At 33.7% G+C, this 23585-nt stretch overlaps 1 protein-coding gene across 7 annotated transcripts in view; it reads right to left on the reverse strand.

The window, feature by feature from the left end:
* The window catches only part of Ptl (prothoraxless), a 491222-nt gene that overhangs the window by 165227 nt on the left and 302410 nt on the right, over positions 1-23585 (reverse strand). Inside the window, exon 1 of one of the 7 annotated variants that reach the window (XM_074185113.1) lies at positions 1847-2311. The exons of the other annotated variants lie outside the window; for them this stretch is intronic. The gene's annotated coding sequence lies outside the window, so the exon portion shown is untranslated. Of the gene's footprint in view, positions 1-1846; positions 2312-23585 lie in introns of those variants that run through there. 7 annotated transcript variants of the gene reach the window in all.

The raw sequence follows: 23585 nt of genomic DNA on the forward strand, positions 1-23585 counted from the left end.
ATATAAAATTTTGACAGACAGAAGGACCTTTAGTTTCATAAAAAATATTCGCCATCGAAATCAAACAAAAATCTTCAGTTTAAGAAATTTTGCCATACTCTGAAACAACATGCCGTCAATGTTGCATGTAAACTGTTCATCCATTTCTAAAGAAATTGATAACTGAGAGGGTTGAAAAAATCGACAGCCATGCGTAGATTTGTAAATGTTTACCATTTTTTTTTATAGTCGTATTTATTGCTAATTTTTAAATCATAAAAGTTCGAAATTGTATTTGTTTTTATGCGTTTACACACAGGTATCATAGACTATATAACCGTGTAATGATTACTAGTTACAAAAGTACATACCTTAAATTCTTTATAAATATAATGTAAATTTGAATGAATGAATTGAATTAAAAAAATAGTAATAGAAGATTTTTATACACTATATGATATAGTTATTGATAGTTATATATTGGGATGAGTTTGATTATTAATATAACTGAGAATTCCCAGACTAACATTCTTATCATTATCTGACAAAAAGTGATGAAGAACATTGAATCATGTAAAATAAGGTAAAGTTCAGTATCTAATTTCTGGACATATTAACGTACAATCAATCAAGCCAAATCACTAGAAACTTGTAAAGACTGAAGATCAGCGAACACTCTACAAACATTTTCAGTGAAACTATACTGGACATATCGATATGAAAAAAGATTCAACAATTATTTTTGAATATGTTAATTATCCGTTAAATACTAATTGACAAAAATATCAATGTCACTCGATGCTACTAAATAATTCAGTTGTAATGTGTTGTTTACATTTGTCGGTTTTTGTTCATAAATTGTTTGCCATGACATTTTCCTTATCTTACTTTGCAAGGAAAAACATAGTACAGGTATCCAATATACCTTCTGATTATCATTATTTGACAGATTTTGATAATGGCGGTGATGTATAAAAAGTTTTTTGATAGTTAGAAAGTACAAGTAGGTCGATTCTATAGTTTTTTAAAATTTTTCATTCACTAAAATTGGTAGAAACATATATTTCCCAAGTGAACAGACTTAAAGATTATTAACATTAAGAAAAGATTGAGATTAAGATATCAATTTTGGTTAATGAAATATATAAAAAATATGGTAGAAAGGTGGTAGAATAACGATTTATACAAATAAATGTGCCTAAACTGCGTCAATAGATATATACGTTCTAGATGAAATGAAAATTACCAAATCTTGTTAAGCCGAACATAATAAAAACCGTAATTTGAAGTCTATTTCATTATTACGTTCTTCATTTACAAAGGATGGTTTACGTATCTTTTCTTGTATTATAAATATCAGAGACAAGGTTCACAGTAAGTATTTTGCCAGTTGACTATGACTTTGAGCTATGACAGTTACTTTTATAATAATTATATTTGGTTATAAATACAATGTTGTAAAAATTAGTGTACACAGCTTGTGCATTTTGTATAGATTTTAGTGATTTCTAATTATCATACTTGGTTAAGAACTGTTCATAAGTAGAAACTTGTTTCTACTTATGAACACAACACACATTATCGGGTACCTTTATTTTCGCGTTACCGGCAGCAAATGTGTAAAAGTTAAAATAATTCACTGGATAGAATGAAATAAAAATATATGACGAAATAGTAGTTGTTTTCCTATTTGTGATGGTCGTACTTGATGTTCACTTCTTTATGATTCCTTCTAATTTACAGGGAAGAATGGATCGATCAGTTTTTGATAGTTATTTGTGAGTATGTTACGGAGAGTGATTTTTCTGATCCCGATTTTCCCGTCCTTGTTTCCAATGTTTGTTCAAGACAGCAGGCGAACACTCACCAATCTCGTCCTTCATCACAAGGAGCGGTACTTCCTCCTTCGCCGTACCATCTCGAAAACAAAACCATGCCGCGGGGGTGAGAGTCCTTGCTAGTCAGTCCCGATCGCACATGGCCGAGGGTGGCGAAATCGCGTGTCAAACTATCCCCGCGAGAGTGTCCGGCACTGGTACGAAACTGGCAGTCGGGCTGTCATAACTGCGACCTATCAGAAGCCGGCGATACAAATTAATTTCTAAATGTCAACAGGCACGAACGGCTACCTTTCCCCTCCATGCCGTGACGAACTGAAAAAGCACACTGACGTCTCTATAAAGGCGAAGAAATCACATGGACCAGTTTTTCACGATCGGTCCTCGATTTGTGCCCGGAATGACAAATCGACGTCGGATGAAGCGTTTGTTTTTTGCACGGCTTCGATGTTTTTGTAAAAGAACACGCGGCAATACAAGAGAAACTTTGAACAAAACGACGGGAAGCGATCGCGACTTGGCACTGTAGTGAGGATGCTGCGCTGGACCGTCGCTGGTAATCCTGCACTTGTGTTAAGCGTCGCGATGCCTGTGCTCATGCGTCCTCCTACAACAAAGGCATTAGGAGTATCGAAGGCGTTTGTGTTTATTCCCTGAACGAATCTAGCGGGCTGTCGGTCTGTGACTTTGCAGCTTACGTTACGTTCTAACGTGTACACACATACTTTTCGATGCAAATTCATTCTTGTGAACCATTATACTACTTGGGCTGAAAAGTGTCGGTCTTAAGACATAGATGGCGCTATTCTTATTGCATCAAACGCTTTTTCAGTTGGTACTAACCTTTAAAAGAAAGATGTTGGAATTTCATTATATTCTACTCATAAGTTTGTGAGTTAGTGAGCTGAGAGTGACACAACTTCAGTTGTTTTCAAAACAATGGCGTTCAAGCGAGGCAACGGCTTGCTTGGTTGCTGACTTCAAACGTGGTCATAGAGAAACCGATGATGCAGAATGCGGTGAACTTCCAAATGAGGCAGTAACGCCAGAAAACTTTTAAAAAATCCACAAAATCGAAAAGTGAAGCTGCGTGAGTTAGTTGACATTGTAAACATATCAAAAGAACGTGTTGGCAGTGGCGTAGCGTAGTGGGGGCGGCCCGCTCCGGGCGGCACTTTTGGGGGGGCGGCAAAATTTCACAGTAAATAATAAAATATATTTTATAAATATTTGAACCATTTCATATTTTAACGCAACTAAAATTCGGACCGATTGAAAAGAGCACGGAATCTTTCATTACTTATTCTTTGACGAATTCGGGGCATCCCCTTTCTTTGAGTGATATTTTGTAGCGAATGGTAACACTGTTTATACTGACTTGCGGGGATTTCCCGTATTTTATTTTGTGCTTGGATTGTGTATGACTTATAATCAGCGAGAATTGCTTCTATTACATATATTAAGTTCAATATTGTTTATTGCATCCCTTCAAGAAAGTACGTGATGCTTTGACAATTCAGACAGCACTAAATGTAATCTAGACGACGCATCTGTTGAAATTGACGAGCAGGATTTCAATCTGGAATTTCGACTGCGGACTTTCGTTGCTGCTATACTGGCAACGAAAATAAATCAAATAATGCAGACTCACTTGAATTATTGAAGTTTAGTGTAAAATATAAGCTGGAAGACACTCTGCCCAATATTTTAATCATGCTGCGAATATTTTTTACAGTTGCCATAAGCAGTTGAGGCTTGATGATGATAGCACGACCAGCTGTCGAAAGCGCTCGCATATAATATATATATATATATATATATATATATATATATATATATATTTATTTATAAAAAAAAATATTTTCCTGTAAAAAAGCGTGGAATGCCTCACATGATATTTTTATTGTGGCACCAACTTGGATGATGTTATGAAAACAATGATGCCGCGAATTCATAATGCTGTACGGAATTCTTACTACCAAATAAAAGTTTGTCGAAAACAAACTCAAATGACAGACTTTCTACGTTAGTAACACATTTTTTCTTACATTGTATGAGTATTTTATCTCTTTGTATTACAGTATATAATGTAAGTACATATGTTTGTACATTAGGATATTTGAAAACTATTAAAATAAAGCATATGAGATTTCTATAAAATGCTTCATTCACCCATCGATCAGCAATTAGAACAGCTAAATGAAAGACTAATGAACTAATGTACATTTTACTATCACAAATTGAATCCGTTTTGTGCATCATCCGGTTAGTACGACATAGTATATCCGGTCCCTTGAAGGTCGTTATACTCGGATTCTACTGTAGTTTAAGAAACTAAAAAGACACGCTTCAATAGCAACACAAACTGAAAATTAAAAAAAAATTCGAAACCAATTTAAGATTGGTTATAAGTCTTAAGTCCTACTAATAATTCCTAAGGTTTGATGTACCTAATGACTTTTAAAGTCATTTAAAGTCCGAAATCAAAATCAATATATTTATAAAAAAAATTATTTTGTTTTTAAAAAGCTGGAATGCCAATCTGGCAAAGAGCTCCTAACCAAGTATTTATAACAAAGGATATTTAACACCCCATGCTTTTCTCCAACAAAATTTTAATTATTTTGTAATTAGATTTATTTTGATTTCAGAGTCATTGAAAGTCATTAGTTACATCAATCCATAGGACTTATTATCGATGTGGAACACAATCTTAAATTAGTTTTGAATTATTCTTTTGTTTGTGTTGCTATCAAAGCGGAGTATTTTAGTTTTCTCAACTATTATTTATTTTCCACTTTTTAGTTTGGTTTTAGTTTTGATATAAAATATATACGCCTGCGCAGACAGTGTGATTGTCTCACTTGCTATAACATAGAGACTGTGTGAGGAAATTATTCAATCCTGGCAATCCTGATCAGGATAATGAGATGAACTCATGAAATTATTGAATTGTCGCTGATTCTCAATAAGTGAACAAAGTTTAAAATAAATCTGTCCGTGTAGAGTCCAAAGGAGTGGGTTACAAATATATAAGTGAAGCTAATAAAAACGTCAGTTTTTAAAATAGCAATTCCAAATTTGTGATTTCAAGTTTGAATATTTGGCATTTTGATTACCGAAAACCATTGAACAATATGAATATTTCAGATTTATGAATTGAAAAAAAAATATCGGACATGAAAATATGAATTCTGAATTTTGATATGAGTTCGATATAATACCTTCAATAATAAAAATCTCTGAAAAAATTCAGCCAACAAACTTTATACCCAATTAATTCTGCGTTTATGTTTTGTTTTGTAGTCTTTTCTCAACATTCCTTCTGAAATTTTTGATTTATATGCCTGATATACAAACTTCTCCCAATTTCATTCATTCTGATTACTATTATTTTGCAAAACTAATTTAATTTGAGTTGGAGTTGTGATCAACCCGTCAAACTATTTATACCTCTGATACATCATTCCAAACTCCGTTTTCTGTTCAACGCTCGCGGAAAAATAAAATGTATCTTCAAAGATACGGAGCAACCTAAACCTGTCAACATCGATCGTAAAGCTTTCAAGATAAGATTCGTTTTAACTTCCCCAAATTGTGACAGATCATACGTTATCTAAAAAATATTTATTATTGAACGTTCGAACGTACAAGAATGCTGTGATAAAACAACAATTTTATTTATCTGCCGCATCTCGTACAGGAAACATAAATACAACATAACTGAATCGGGTTGAACAAAGTGTCATGTAATTAAATTTTGTGACCGGAAGTAATAACGTTTTTTATTAATTATCTTGTGTAGTCTTTGAGAATAGATAAAATATATAAAATGTGTGTCATAAACGGGCTGTGACGGTTATTACATTATCTTAATAATATCGATTATTTATTGTATTTGATTAACGGAGCATGAAAGTATTTCTCTATTTTTCGAAACTAATTTCCTCAGTATCATTTGCTAACTGTTTTAAAACAGTTGAGAAATTTTGAAATCGATTCAAAGCAGAGTCGTTACAATCAGGAAACACAATTAATTTTATTTGAATAGTCTCCTGAGAACTGTTTCCTTTTTTTATTCAGACCGAGTTGATTCCATCATTCTTCATAGGACTACAACCGATTGAGTCGTAACAATGCAACCTTTGAACATTTGCCGCACCGATTAAAAAGTGATATATTCACTGTAAAGTTCCATGTATCAAGCAGTCTATGAAATAAGATAATACATCTCGTTCCCATCATCAATAATGTATTATAAGTTTTTACCGACAAGTGTTGCTTTAATATGGAAGCCAGTTTCTTCTATGGCTGGAAATTTGTTATTGAAATTAATCTGCAATAACGAGAGTGTCAATCTCAGTATCGATGGCGATGCAGGCGATGTTAATTGAGCTGAGGTGATTGATGGCAGTAGAATTACAAATTGATTTTCAATGTTTTCTTCGCGAACAATGACCCTCAATCTGGATGTTCGAACCTACCATTATAGAATACTAGCTTTTTTTAATGCACTATCACTACATAGTTTAAAACAAAGTCGTTTTCCCCGTATGCCCCTTTATTTATATTTATTTATTTATATTCTAGGAAATATGGAGAGATCGTTATTATCTAAAATGTAATACAATTCGTCGACAATGGGTGTCATGTTTATAAACACATAAAATGTTGAAAATATATAAAATGTTTTTTTTTAAAGACTATATAGTATTTACAAAAATACAGATTAACGAAAAAACAGATTTTAAACAGATTTTTCAAACAGTGAAGATTAGAAATAACAGACAAAAAAAACAATGAAAAAATATCAAAACTAAGAAAAAACGTACAAATATGTTATCAGCTATAATATCCCAAGGACTTTGATAACTAACGAAATAATTTTATCACAGTTTTCGAAAGCACGTTATTTGGTAACATCCCTCCGCCTTCGGCGTGCTTGAGGAAGTTGTGATAAAATTATGAGTTATTTATCAATGTTCGAGGGATATTCGGTGAGAAAATTTTTTGCAATTCGAACAAAATTATTTATTGAACACACAGTTATTAAAAGAACAATTCGTATAATGATATTCCGTTGATCTTGCTGTATTTGCCTCGGTTACTGCATAGGTGTTTCCACGCATACTATTGATTATTTGGTTATGATGTTCCTTATAAATTTTCAAATAAGGTTTTATGGAATTTCCATTATTGTGCCCAGTAATTTTCAACAATTGCTGTTCTTGAACTCCACTCTTAGCTTAGAGGAAGTGACATTTTCGAAATAAATTGAATTACTGAAATGTCAAACAACTTTATTGTGTTGGTTGCTTAGCAATGTCATGACATAAGTGATAACTACCCGTGAAAACTATCCATGAGTAGTTATCAGTGTAATGATGGTTTCATTGGTTATTTCGACACACATGACTAGAAATAGACAAATTTGATAGGATAATTTTTTTGGCAAAAAATTTTCAATAAAACAACACAATTTTGAAATTACTTGACATAAATCGTAATATGTATCGTGGTATACCGAAAGACTAGAATTTGTATGCAAAATACTCTTCCAAACTGTAGAAGCACTTTCCCAAAACAAGGTTCTTTACTGATTTTCTAATTTTTTTAAGTTCATTATTCGATATAATATGTTTTGGTAGATGATTACATATTTGTCTACTTCTATAGATTTAAGACTGGCTGGTCAATGATGATGTGGGCAGTGGAAGGGCAAGTTTTTTATAGCTATGCGTAGACCATTCTGTGTGGCTTTCAAACTATTCTTCATGTTTGTGAAGAATTTCTCACTGGTTTGAAACATTACATATTAAATAATAATCATTAGCTTATTTGTTATATTTTTGGATTAATTATTTATTCTTTCTTATAATATAGGTATTTCTAGTTTTTTTCATTGTATACTGGCTATGAACTCATGATACTTGTACAACGATTTTCTCATGTTATTAGGTTCACCTGTATGAGAATAAATATATAAATGAATGTATGCTTGGATGGTTACATCTTTAAAACATCGCAACGGAATTTGATGCGGATTTTTTTAATAGATACGGTGATTCAAGACGGAGGTTTTTATGTATTATATTAAATGCATAATATAGTAGAGAAACACTGATAATTTTAGAGGTTTCTAGTTTGATGTAAATGAACTTATTTTTTGCGCTTACATTGCAAAAGCTGGCTGAACCCTACGAGATGGATCAAAATAATCTATTTCTTAGGGATGACTCACAACAATAATTTTTTATTCTCAAGAAATAATAGCTTTTTACGAAGCGATGAGTAATACAGCTAATCATTATCCAATTGAGTACCTAAAATACATTGTGCATTTAATATAGATCAATATGGCCCGTTACAGCATGTAATTTAAATTAATATCTGCAAATATATTACAGATTTAAAATGCGGCGACATTGCTTTATCAAAATGTGTGTTCTGTTCGTGCAACGTACCGCGCGGTTCGCCCATTTTACGATCGCCATAATCATCCTACCAAGAGAACTATTCTCCATGTGTTGGATAAATTTGAGTCGACTGGTTCTTTAAACGATCGACCAACACTAGTACGTCGACGAAACGCAAGATATGCCGAAAATATCGCCGAAAATATCGGCTTTTCGCAGACCACAACTTGGCGAATTTTGCGTCTTGACTTGGGCCTATACCTGTACAAAATTCAACTGGTCCAGGAACTGAAGGTAAAGAGGAGTATTCGCCATGCAGGGTGTGATTCAGTAAACGAAGGACCAACATCTGTCGAGAATATCGCCGCTATCTGTGAGAGTGTGCAGTTGGCTACTGATTTTATGGTTTTCATCTAAATATCATTTACAGCGATGAGGCCCATTTCTGGATGAATGGGGTACGTGAACAAACAAATATGTTGGATTTAGAACAATACCAATCCACATGAGATTCAAGGGCGTCCAATTGATCCCCAAAGACTAAATTCTTAGTGTGGATCTTGGGCTGGCGGCGTTATCGGTCCATATTTCTTTGAGAACGGCAATGGCCATGCCACCACTGTCAACGGCGAGCACTGAAGAAGTCATTGTATAGCAAAACACGTTGCGTATTTGTGAAAGTGTGTAGTGAAAATCTTGTTATACCTATGTGTCAACTCTTTGCCATTTTATTAACTTGGATAACCAAAAGCTCGAATATGAGAAGCGATTTGAAAAAAATTGGTATATATGAAACGTATAAAGATGACTTAACAATGTTATTACCAACCAATTTTGAACGTTTTCTACAAGTTTAGGTACTTTTCAGTTCTAAAGAAAACGCTCAAGCCAGTCTCGAATATACTTACACAGTAGGTTAAATGGACTGACGCCTATCAGAAAACAACTACTCCCCTGGGTAATACCACGAAGGGCGTTGGATTATATCCGACAGGCGTCAGTGCAGGAATCTTCACAGAAAATGTCCTGCATATGCAATTGGCAATACAATTAGTTATAATAAATTTGCACTTCTCGAAGAAAAAGATAAAATCAATATTTTTTGTAAGTTTTAAAAGAAAATAGGTAATTTATCAGGAATTAACACCCAATTTTTCTGTAAAAATCGAAGTTACATATATAACTGTGACGTCACTACCATTTAGACTTGCCCTCCTACTTAAAACACATTCCAAACTGTATATGATTTTTGCCAAAACGTACATGATCAAATATACGACTCAACTATTCAATTAGCACTACTCAAGCAAATATTTCTGTAACAAAATTCCAAACATTAAGTCTTCGTTTCATAATATGAAATGCTTCTTAGTTTTAGAACTAATCATCAAATCGGCTCCAAAAACAAGTTGGCAATGTCGCACGTTCAGTCAGAACAACAAGAATACAGGAAGAAGACGAAAATTAATATGCAATATGAATAAGTTTTACAGTGTTGTCAAGTTCACATCAAACTGATTCACAAATTCATCTCAGTTGCCTCAGTACTGTTTGTGTCTAGTCACTGTCATAATCATAAAATCGAATCGAACCTGTGAATTTATGTAGACATATAACAACAACAATAGAGGAAAAAGACGAAAATTAATATGCAGTATAAATAAGTTTTACAGTGTTACCAAGTTCACATCAAATATTCACATATTCATCTTAGTTGTCTCAGTACTGTTAGTGTCTAGTCACTGACATAATCATAAAATCGAACATGTGAATTTATGTGGACAGAACAACAAGAATACATAAAGAAGACGAAAATTAATATGCAGTATGAATAAGTTTTACAGTGTTACCATGTTCACATCAAATTAATTCACATATTCATCCTATTTGCCTCAATACTGTTTGTGTCTAGTCACTGTCATAATCATAAAATCGAATCGAACCTGTGAATTTATGTAGACATAACAACAACAATAGAGGAAGAAGACCAAAATTAATATGCAGTATGAATAAGTTTTACAGTGTTACCAGTTCACATCAAATTAATTCACATGTTCATCTTAGTTGCCTCAGTACTGTTAGTGTCTAATCACTGACATAATCATAAAATCGAACATGTGAATTTATGTAGACAGAACAACAAGAATACATAAAGAAGACGAAAATTAATATGCAGTATGAATAAGTTTTACAGTGTTACCATGTTCACATCAAAATGATTCACATATTCATTTGAATTGTCTCAGTGCTGTTTGTGTCACTGTCATAATCATATAATCGAATCGAACCTGTGAATTTCTGTAGACAGAACAACAATAAAACAAAAAGAAGACGAAAATTAATATGTAGTATGAATAAGTTTTACAGTGTTGCCAAGTTCACATCAAATTAATTCACATAGTCAATTGAGTAGTCTCAGTACTGTCTGTGTCTTATCATAAAATCGAATCGAACCTGTGAATTTTTGTAGACACATTCATATTTGGACATTTGATTCCAACGGTTCAATTTGATTAAGACAGAGACAGTGATTGAAACTGTGAGATTGATGCATAACTAGGCCCTGCGAGTCACGTATGATGCAAGAATAATGACACCTAGATGTTGATTTCGCGGTTTCATCGCCGTCTGTTTCAACGTTGTTGAGAAGAAGCGTTCAATCGCTATATATAAAACTCTGTATTGGTGGCCTAGCCTTCAATATTTTCTTCATTCAATGAAAAATTATCCACAAAACACTGAATCCTGATACCATCTAGCAACACCGCATCTCCATCCTTCGGTAAATTGTTTAATTCATGACCGTGGTGGAATCGACGACTGCCGATGAATCTGACATGATCCCGGCTCCACTCCAACTTCAATCTGGCGAAGTCTTCGCTGTGAATGGAATGCTAATTCCCATTCTCTGAACTCTGCCGCTTCACCGGAACCGTCGATGTCTATTTTTTTCGTCCGCAGCCATTTCTCATATCGGCATTTTTGCCGAATTTCCTTATAAGGACGCGCAATAGAATTCCGATGACGGCTTTTTAGGCGCGGAATTCGTAATGTCTGAAGGAACTGGGTCACGAAATGAAATGGAAAAGAGTATAAATTAATAAGTTTGTTAAAAAATATCGTTGAAATGGTTCTAAATCAAAATTAATAGTGAATGATTTGCTAGTTTTTGTGAGTTTCGGAGACTGAAATCTGCCTCCTCGATGTCTAGAACGAAAGAAACAACTCAAAATTTGGGAACAAGGCAACATTTTAGAAGAGAAATATAAATTACATTTTTTAAACGCGTTTTTAAGTACTCTGAAAATTCTTTTTTTGTCACTTATCGACTGAAAAGGGGCCTCGCAATGATAATTTGAATTTTGGAAAAAGAAAAAATCGGCCGGAGCCATATTTGGTGAATACGGTGGCTGTTCTATAAGATTTGTTGACGTTTTCGCCAGAAATTTGTTCAGAATAATAATCTAGTGAGATGGTGCATTATCGTGTTGCAAAATCCACGATTTCTCTCTCCACATATCTGATTTTTGCAGAAAATTAAGGTCTTTTGGCACTAGTCGAGCTTCAACGCATTTCATGCCTGAAAATCTTTTGGAATGATACGAACTGATTCGTGAGACATAAAAATCTCAATGGCTCTCAGACTTAAACTACGATTTTCAGTCACCATTTCCTTTAGATTAGAGATGTTAAGTTATGTTAAGTATGTTGACAGGCCACCAGAGTGGGGCAAATATTCTAGCACATCCCGACCGCTTTTGAATATACTGTATAGTCGAAGTAAACGGTATTGTGCACACTTCAAGCTGTAGGCACTCTCAGAGGCCAAAAAAAATAGTCCACGTGAACTGAAGAATTGGCAGTTCGTATTGGATAATTTTTACTAACTGAGTGTTATGATGGCTGGAGAGTCATAAAATTAAATTTGAAGTCATGTCACGGTGACGAATAGAAATCGGGAAAGCGGGGACGGTTATCGCCGTCGTGTTCATTCCAGGTACTGTTCACGATTTTAATGCTGAAATTCGTTATTGGTGCAGTTATAATTACTTGAAATTTTTGTTATGTGTTTCAAATGTGGCGTCTTTGGACAAGTACTAATAGTAATAACGAGTGTGATAACAACGCAGACTTTTTCCAGTCTAGTAATTACAATAGCGATGGTGAACAATGCGAAAAAGAGATACGATTGATAAAGATTCGGGTGTATTTAAATATTGAGACACAGACAGTATGTTTCAATGTATATAAGAATCTACATCTCAAGTTTGATTTCGAGGGAAAAAAACTATTATAAGCAACATTAGATTTTACCGGAATTCCTATCTCAACTGTACGTAAAATAGTCAAAAACAAACCTTATGAACGCAAGACGCGATGTGATACAGGATTACCAAAACCTTTAGATGTTCATCTAATAAAATCATTGAAAAAAAACAATACAGGACTATTACAAAAGCAATGAGATTCCTACAACTGACATCATGAGGAAGAAATTGAATACTTCCGGCCATAACGTGAGCTGCTGTGACAAAACTCTACAGAATTGGATTAAAAAACTAGGATTTAGATTCAAAATAATAAAATAATAAATAAACGCCAAGCAGTTATGGAAAGCAGAAGAATAGTGGAATTGCGTAACAAATACTTAGAACAAATAACTAAGTATGGACAAGAACAACGGCAAATTTTCTATTTGGACTAAACTTGGTATGTCACTCATGACACAGTTACGAAAGGGTGGACTGATTGTTCGAGAATGTGTACGCTTAACATGCCTGCAAACAAAGGATCGCGACTAATCATTGTGTATTGCGGAGGAAGTAAAGGATTCCCGGTACTTTCTTGACAGAATTATATCAATTTAGTTGAATGTATATGTGGGTAGTTCGAATTATTTTTTTAATGGATGCCACCTCGTAAACACAGCATGTCTTCAGAAAAAAGAAAAATGAAGAGGTAAGCTGAGAAGAAGAGACTACATGAAAGCTTTTAAAAAAAAATATATGAAGCTGCAGTACTAAACGAAGAGAGGAGTTGATTTATTCATAAGAAAAATATTTACCTATTAATAATATGTAAGAGGTAACAGATATTAAAGAGCTGAGTTTGCAAAATAAATTGAAAAATGAATATTTTTAGGAGAGATTAGTTTTTCAGAAAAGAGCATCACAGTTGTATAATTGTGACAATTATTAATGTTTCTCAACTCTCATGAGGAAATTTTTGATAATTTGTTTCTGGTTTCCCAGTAACTTACACAAAACATTAAAGTGAATATTTTGATTCAATAACTACAGCTTTTATAAATGATGTAATAAAATAATGAGTCAAAAGATATACAAATAAAGTTGTTTTCAATATTCTTTTTTGAAGGACTTCTAATTTTTTTAGGTGTGTGGCTGCTACATATTCCCAGAAAAGAATATCATACCACCAGTACATAGTATAGTATTTTGAGTGGTTCCTAATATATTTATGAAATATTTGAATTTATATAGTAATGGTCTCGAAGATTTTATTTCGTTACTATGAGTGTCACATCGCATATGGGCATCCTCCTAGATTTTTGAGTTCATTTTTGACATGTAATTTGACGCTTTGAGAAGCAGCTTTCATGTCTAGTATTCCGAAATTGGAAAAGTTGCTCTTATAATTAGGGAAAGGCACAAAAATCCGTGTTTTTATAGTTGGCGGTTTATTTTATATGTTGAATCCAATCCAATAATTTGGCGAGGTCTTCTTCAGTTTCTATTTTTAGTTCGTCCCACGTTTTAGCTGTAATAAAATTGCTGTATCATCAGCTAAACTTATTATATTTCCAGTGGTTTCCAGAGCGAATAGATCATTTATATACAAAGAGAACAAAATTGGTTCAAGTACAGTGCCTTGTGGTAATCCGTAACTGATCACTGCTTTTAAGTGATAGAGTTCCACTTTTCCATTTATGTATAAAATTATATACATTTCATACTAAAAGTAGTGATCAAATTTATGATTGGTCACAACTCATAACGACTCTGAATAATTACAATTGCCAAAGCCATAACTCACATGGGTTGAAAGTACACTGTTTCAGTGTTCTGTCACGACGTAGCTCAAGGAAGTTACTAAATAAAGTGTTTGACATATCTTCCAACGAATGGAAATAAAACCGAAATCATAATTGCAATTTTTCATGTCACTAAAAATAAGAGTGGCGCATACAACATATTTTCAAAAGGTGAAGAATTCTGTGCTGCCTCAAAAGAAAATATACCCAAATATTTCATCTCACAAAGAATAACCTCAATACAACACACATCGACACTAGCAACCCAGAAATGAGGAAGGAAAACTCGGCATAAATTTTCAATATTCCAAATGTGGTAGCGAAGATGAGCCACAGTGTTACGATGAGGGATGAAGTGGGACGCAAACGGCTTGGGTATTGATTTAGTAGCTGGCGGGCGTCCTAAGGCTTTGGAAGCAGATAGACAGGCAAGTATGACGCATTATATATGGCGCTGGAGACGAAATTCAGAACGAGAGAAGGAAATATTTTCTATTTCGCCTCCGCCAGCGCATAGCACGGAATGTCAGAGGGAACTTGATGGGAAATAGACAGCTGGGCTGAAATTTCGTTCGGGAATATCCGAAACGAAAATAATTATTGGTGTCTCCCCCAGAGCTTAATTTACGCAACATGGAACACGATAGGATTCGTTCTGGATTGTTTTGTTTTTTGTGTTTGTGTAGACGAAAACAAGGTCTGGTTCACCGTCTGACTTTTGTTTCAAGACGGCAAATCCTAATGGAGATTTTTTCGAAACCATTGAGTTGGGTTTCTTAAACAGGAAATGTCGGTTTTCTTTGTCGGAATTTCTGAAATGAGCTGGAAAAGTGATAATGAATTGATTTACTTCGCAACTCTATGATGGCTGGAACTTGACGTAAAAATTCTATGCACATTTCATTTTTTTCAAATATTTCCTTCAATTATAAGGGTAGTTGCACTAATGTTACAGCCCAGTTATTCATAGTCAAAAATCAGATTTGAATTCCTAACCAAATTCAAGTGTACAGGGTAAATGAGAAAAAGCTGTCCAAATGAAATAATGGTTGACAATTCTATAAAATTTGCTATCTTTGGGCAGGTCAGTAATGATATCAGAAAATCAGCATTCGAAGATTCACGTCATACACGAATTTAATGAAGATTCACCTCATACACGAATTCAATGAAGATCGCTTTGGACGACGATTGCAAATTTTCAAGTTGTTTAGTGAAAAAATAATAAAAACCCAAATCTGTAGTTCAACAATGTTTTTTTAGATGAGCATTCGTTTTTTCTGTTCGTTAATCACCATAAGTATCGGTATCAGTCTGACAAAAACTCACTCTTAGTCCATGACGTTCACACACAACATCCTATAAATCTTAAAGTATGGGCTAGAATTTAAACTCACTATATTGTTGGTAATTTTTCCTATAGGATAAATGTATTTGTAATTGTTACAAGACACCATCATTCCAGCAATGACAGAAATTTTTAACATAGTAATCGTTATTTTTAAAATATGTTTTTCCGTCAACCAGCTGTCGTCCCCCTATGAACGACATATCTCAAAAGTCGAAACTTGTGCGAGCCTAACGAGGTCTTACTTTTTACCGTGTGATTCCTAATACGGGTTGGACGATAGGAAGTGAAAATCGATCGTCCGGCCTCGCGGCTTGAACCACCGGTTGACAAGTTGATATTCAAGCGAGATGAGATACCTCCTCACTACGAGTATGCCTTGGCTGCTCGTCGGTATATCTAGATCAGTCGAAGACAACCAGTGGTATGACCTGCAAGATCCATCGAGTTACGTTCGTTAGATTTTTTGCTGAATATCGGAATAATAATTTCACTTTGAAGAAAACTCCTAATAATATATAGAAACATTTGCTGAAGTGGAAAGTTAGTGGGTACACCAATTCTGAATTGGTAATGTTTTAATGTTTTTTCCTTTGTGAGGACCAAGCTCTAGAGATGTGGTTAGAAAAACTCATTAGTTTTCTCGTATCTTAAAGAGGAGCCAGAGGTGATTTCGAATTGGGGTGAAAGTAACCAGGTTCAATTCAATGCCAGGAATACCCAGGAATCGGATTTCTCCAAGAAGACAAATGTCTCCGAATCGGATGCAATAATGTTTGTTGGGGGTTAAAATGGACACCAATATGTCTTGGCACAATCATGTCGCTGGAATTGCAGAGGCTGCTTCTCAAAAGCTTGGAACACTGTTCTGAACCAGAAAACTATACATTCCCCAGCAACTTTTGATGCTTCATATAGCTCAGATCAGACCTTCTTTGGAGTATTGTTCACATGTATGGAGCTCCGCCCCTAAGCATACCCTGAAGCTGCTGGATTCCATCCAGAATAGAGCCATCTACCTGAGTGGAGACGAGAACATCACTTGCAACCTTGATAGTCTGGATCATCGAAGAAAGATTGGAGATTTGTCTTTCTTTTATGGATACTTTCACGGAAGGTGTTCATGTGACTTGGCACATTTGATTCCACCAAGATCGGTACATAACAGAAATACGCGACGGGCTGTGGCTGCTCATTTTATTTATTTTTATTTTATTTATCAAGTAATCGACAGAACAAGCAGTTCCAATAATCGATTACAATATCAAAAACTAATTGAATAACCATTCTCAGTATAATACAATGGCTAATACTAAACTTACTCCAAATCACCTGCATCAAAATCAAATTCAAAGACACATTCAGTTGAATATGACAAATGGACCTTTTTCATATGAATTGACTCTCAGTTACAATTTCTAAGGATGAAATCCCAATTTCAATATTTCTTTAAAATGTTTTTACATTACATTTGACAAGGAAATCAATATTCCTCAAGAGAACACCTATTGTATAGTGGGGAATTTAAACCTAGATTGGTTCGAGCTTCAGGCAAAACAAATAAATGTTTTCTTTTATTATTGTAGTATGTACTGCAGTTCAGATGAATTTTTGACAACAAGTGTGGATTATCTACTTTATTATGCAATAGCTTATAGAAAAATAATAGAAAAGCAATTTTTCTTGTAGATTCTAAGGTTGTGAATTTAAATGCATTCAAAGAAGTATGATAACTAAAATTGAAAAAATATTCACCATGTTTTTTTGTAATGAAAAAATCTCAAGAATTCTTTCTGTGCCTTTTCAATTTCATTTTTATGAACTGAATACAAAGGATACCATATTATTGCACCATATTCCAGTATACTACGGATAAATGCATTATAAAGTGTTGGTAATGTGGATATTTTTGTGAATTTGAATGAGTTCCTAATAATGAAGCCAAGCATTCTATATGCTCTGTTTATAATGTTGGTCATATGTTGCGCAAAAGTGAGTTTTTCATCCAGCGTAACTCCCAAATCTCTACATTCTGTCTTCTTGGCTGAATATCCATTGTTTATCTTATAGGTACTGATAATCATTCCGTAGTTTTTTCCTAGTAATTGACATACTAAAGCATTTGTCAACAATATTTGACAGGTACCACTCGTAAACTCTATCTACGTCATTTTGTAGCAAAATCACATCTTCTCAACTTTTGGTTTCCTTAAATAATTTGAAATCATCCAAGAATAGTGCACATTGCGAATCCCGAACTACCTTTGGCAGATCATCTATTAGTAATCTATTAGTAATAATAACAAGGAGATGTAACTCATACATAACATTGTACAACTCACTGCCCCAATCAATGAAAAATACAACCCTCACTAATTTCAAACGGAAACTGAAAAAGCATCTCTCAGAGAATGCTAACTATGATGCGTCTGAATTTGGCTTTACAGAGTGACTATCGTCAATGTAGGTACTGTCTCTTTATTTTTATTTTTACTTTTATATATTTATTTGCTTTATTTTGTGCTTGTATCATATAAAATTTTTATGTACTACCTACTCCTTTTCGGTAATTTTAATTGTAATTTACATTTATTTTATACATTATTGACTTGTCATAGCACTAAGGTGTAATAACTAACACCAATAAAAAATCTAATCTAATCTAATAAAAATAAGAGGGGTCCTAAACTGGACCCTTGGGGTACACCAGGTCTTGTGAAGAACTCCTCTGATTACCATCCCTTATAAACTACATACTGTTTCCTGTCTATAAGATACGAAGCTGACAGCTTCAAGAGTCGATCTGAAAGTCCAACACTGTATAGTTTTTTCAACATAACCTCATGACCATGTTTTGAGTTTCATCTCAATACCCCTCGAACTTCAATGTTTGAGAACTCTTTCATTTGGAGAACGGCTTTTATGTGGAACGTTTTTTCAAATGAATTCCAGCGATTTAAATCCAACGTAAATCGCTACTTTCGCACAGACACCGCTCTTAAAGCGCCTTAATGATTTTCATGTAGTGCTTGTGCTTTGTCCTTAAAAAAATTAAACTGAATTCCGAAATTTTTAGCTAAAAATTTCTGAAGAATATCTCTCCTCATGTTCTTCCGTCACAACTTATAAAGTTTCTGATCGATATCTATTGTAACAAATTCAAAAAGTACAAGGAGTTTAAAATATGAATATGCACAACTATGAGAAATCACTGTTCACTCTATTTTATTTGATGACTATCAAAATTGTGACAACATTTAGTTGTCAGAGTCATTTCAAACTTTTTAACTTTGAATGTTTCCATTTTAAACTAAAAGTGCAAAACTAATGAGTCATCGCGATATTTGAGGTTATATCACGTCATGATGTGATTAACTGTCACAAAAGATATGGAATTATATCCGTTTTTTTTTCTGGGCTCCGCGATATCTTTGAACGAATACTGTTTCTGAGTGTAGAACTTCTTAGCCGATCAGCTCTAGCTGCGATAAATGTCACCAAAAACTAAACGAAAGTATCGATCTGGGGCAATCAATTAAACGAATGGTGGTCCGAGGTCGCGACGATAATTTCATTTGGAAATTCATGTTTTCCGGACAGGCCAAACTTTCGTAGCGCTTTCCTCCTTTTCATGAAAAACGCTCACGCCAACGTCAGTTCACTACAGTTAATCTGAAAGAGATGAATTAATCCCAACTCCATGTCGGCCAAACAGACTAATTTATAGCTAGAGGAAACGAAATTTTGGCAGCGTTTTATCTAAATTTAAAATCTCTGTCGGCACAGAAACTACCGAGTAATTAGTTGGATAGAATTTTATTGTAATTAAAAAGTTTGTTTGGGAGCATCAAAACATGTGGACGGTGGGAAATCAATCGAAAGTTTCAGATTGGTTCTGGTTGGTCCACGTTTATTGATCTAAAGGCGGGTGACAGAATCCTTCCTCGTTTTTGTAAAATGAAATGATGAAAAAACTCCGAATATTATCATCGTTAACTGTAGAGGAATTTACTAATGGTAAAGGTAAAGGTTATATTCCGACTGATTTATGAATCTTTGTTGAAATAATGAAATTGAAGCAGACATTCAAAAAAAATACTACTAATGTCTGTAGTCGAATAAAAACATAATTGAGCTTTCAAAATCAGCCTGAACCTGAATGAAAAGTTTTCTTATTAATTATATTTTTCACTGTATCAAATAAATGCATGAATGAATCAAGTAGAATAAAACATTTTCATATACAAAGAAGACTGAAGAAGTATTTGAAAAAATAATTGAGTATAACAAATTATATTTCTTTTGTTAAACAAATTTGCCGTATTGACATGACGAAATAAACCATTTGATTTCGAAATGAATATTTGTTCAACTTATGAAATTTATATGATGTTCAAATTAATCATTTTATGATTTGGATAATGATTTGATTTCATATTATATTACTTTCAATACTGGTATGTACCTTCTTCTATAAAATACATGTCTCGGTGTAATATAATTTGAAATCAACTGTGATTTTTCATACAAATACAGACAATTCTATTTTTGAATGGACTCCAATTCTCTCTTGGTTCATATTTCTTTTTAATGAAAACGCAAGGGAAACTAAAATGAAAATTCAAATTTGCTACTAATTCTAAATTTGCTAATCAATATAAAGTTTCATTTCTGTGGACGTGCTGAAGGATGATGTTACAGAAAGGCTCTCATCCTCGTATAAATTTTGGAAAATTGATTAAGTGATTTATTCTGATTTCTTTCTCCGGGACAATATTTAAGCAAAATTCCAAAAGTGTCCAAATTCAGAATTGTGTATAATAAAGCTTTTGATATAGCTATATCACGTGTATATAATTCATATAGCAATCAAGTGGTTCAACTATTCAAGAAATATCACCACTACATACAAAAATAAATATGTGCGTTTGGTTCATTTCAATAAATTATTCAACAAAACTGCTGATCATAAATAACACTATTTCTGTGCGACACAATGAAAATAGTGTCGATTATCAAGTAGTCGTCCCTTTGGAAGAGAAAAATGCAAAAAACATCTGCAAGAGAACGTATTAATTTATTTTCCTGCGATGATTGGTTCAAGTTCAGTAGACAAGGTGTTAGAAAACGCTGTTCAATGTCAGCCTAATATTTATTATTCCATGTGTGAAAAACAAGTGGGGCACTGTTGAATGATATCATAATCCGGAGTGTTCAGAAAACGTTGATATACTAATATTTATTATTTCTCGTACTCGAAGTAACCCAGTGAAAGATGCAACAGAAGCATAAACTGACTTCACAACTATTTCATTAGTTTTTCAGTAAATGAAATATAACAGTAACAATGAAGTATAGCAGTAACAAATATAACAGATCATCGAGTTCTTTTTTTTTCACGTTTTTTGTTTGTAAAAGTTCATAGAGTTGTTAAAATACGTTGTTGACTATTACAAAATTAGAAGATATGTATAATCTGGAATTCCACAGGGATCTAATCTTGGGACATTCTTATTCACGATTTATACTAGCCAGTTCGTGAAGTTCATTGAGTCCTGACGAATATATATGAATTCTCCTGAAATACTTATACGAACAACTTTGATTATGATCATATCAATAAGCAGCGACACTACTGAATTGTGATTCAGAAGCTATTACAAATGTTTATCACAATGATCTCTCATGTTGAATTCAAAATATACAGTGGTCTAAGTTTTTGAAAACAGATCGGCAGCTTCACCTCTTTATCAAGTTTGTTCTACTCAGTACAGACTAATTCATAACTATTCTAAATAGCGTTGCATGTCTTTGGATAATCAATGCAAGTTTTCTTTAGCTCTGGTACCATCTAGTTGCCTACTTGCGGCGAGAGATGGAAAGCCATTCGGTGGCCGATATTGGAGTTTGGGTTTACCATTGTTCATATTTTTCATTCGTATTATGGATTTTCTCTCGATTCCATGTATTTCAACACCATTTACAGTCTGAATTGCTTGACCATCCGCCTTACTCACTAGATCTAGTCCCAAGCTACTTTTTTTTGTTCCCTCATCTGCAAATTGCGCTCGAAGGCCAGAGATTTTCGTCGAATAAAGAGGCAATCACCTTCGTGAACAATTTTTTTCAGAGAAAAACGCCGAGTACCTACTATTTGGACGGGTTACAGAGAGCGTGGGAGAAGCGTGCAGAGTTAAAAATAGACTATGAAGAGAAATAAAAAAAAAATCTGAAAAATGTCTTGTGTTATTGTTGACGTGAACTGATCCTTACATGGTCATTTCACTAAACAAATCAGATTACTTAGACATTTGCGTGTCAGTTGTCAGTTTGTCTTTGGTTTCCACCTCCTGATACCAAATTATTTGTTATTATTGCTGAATTGCAACTTAAAATTGATCAATTATTCACGTATACGTTTTTTTAGTACTTTTTTATTCGAACTGGTACTTTTTTCGTTCACTTTCTTCAAAGAGTAGCGGCAATACTTTATCCTCGCACCACTGCTGATGTCTACCGCAGTAATGGACGAAACGTACGGTACTACCGGTCAACCATCCCGGATTTTGTACTCTTTGAAACTGAAAAATATGCCACTTTCTGAACTGCCAATTATCGACTTTCACACAACGATAATAATAATAATAATTTATTAGTTTTTTAGTTTTTTTAATGTCTAGCATAATATAGAACAAGTCAGTATAGTACAGTATCAGTTCAAAAAAATAGTTATAAGATAAATTAATATTGAAAACATTTCACATAAATTGTAGTCAATATAATTAATATAGTTATTGATGTAACTAAGTGCATGAGAGCATGTAAAAGGACTCAATATAATAGTATTGGTGGTTAATTATTTGTAATTGGTTCTCATTACTATTTCTTACATGATACAGAACAAGTCAGGTGTCAGGAACAGTTTGTTCACGCAAAATTTCTATTGAACAAATAAGAGACTCAACTTATAAACATATTACAGATCATACATAAAAACATCTATAAGCAATAAAAACAAGTCGTTTGATAAAATATAAAATATGAAAATATGCATGCATACATAAGATATAAAATAAGTTAAAATCTGTGTCTCCCAAATACTCACTTATAGAGTAGTAAGCTTTTTTAATTAAGATATTTTTGACTACTATTTTGAATTTTTTCGAAGGAAGATCTTTGTAGCAGTTTGGTAGATGATTAAACAAGTTTATTGCCATGTATTTTGGGCAACGTTCTGTTTTTTGGAGACGGTGATTCAGCAATTCCAGGATTGCTGAATTGCTCCCTGTAGCTATGAGGGAGGCTCGTCTGCAAACATTATTCAAATTCCATTAGAAATATCATTCAGGTATATCAGATATAACAGAGGACCTAAAACAGAACCCTGGGGAACCTCTACATCATTTATTGTTTTCAAAGAAGTGTGATTGTTTGCTTGAACATACTGCATCCTGTTAAATCCTGTTTGTTAAAAGAATTTCATGGTTGACAAGATCGAATGCCTTGCTTAGATCCAAAAAGGGTCAAACCACTTTGTTACCTTTGTCTAACACCTTCGAAAGTCTATTTACAAGCGTCACCATTGCATTTAAGGTTGATTTGCCTTTTTGGAACCCATATTGATTCGAGTTCATTGACTCAAACCTATCCATGAATTATGTTATTCCATGGGCAACATATTCTTCAAATTAACAAAGGGACTCAATAGCGCAATTGGTCTAAAATTTTGAAACATCTGTGACTCTTCCTGATTTGTGAATCGGAACCATTTTTGCCACTTTGAAGCATGATGAAAAAGTATCTTCTTCAAGAGAACAATTTAATAGATACGTTAATGGTTGCGTCAACAGATTTGCACACTATTTTATTATATTAGTTGTTTTATGATCATTTCCCTGAGAGTGGGAGCTCTTCAGATTTAGGATAATGTTTAGGATTTCTGATTCAGTTGC

This window comes from Leptinotarsa decemlineata, unplaced genomic scaffold (genome assembly GCF_025532065.1).
Source record: "Leptinotarsa decemlineata unplaced genomic scaffold, Ldec_3_MD MMD2_tig00026361_RagTag_RagTag, whole genome shotgun sequence".
Classification (NCBI taxonomy): Eukaryota; Metazoa; Arthropoda; class Insecta; order Coleoptera; family Chrysomelidae; genus Leptinotarsa; species Leptinotarsa decemlineata.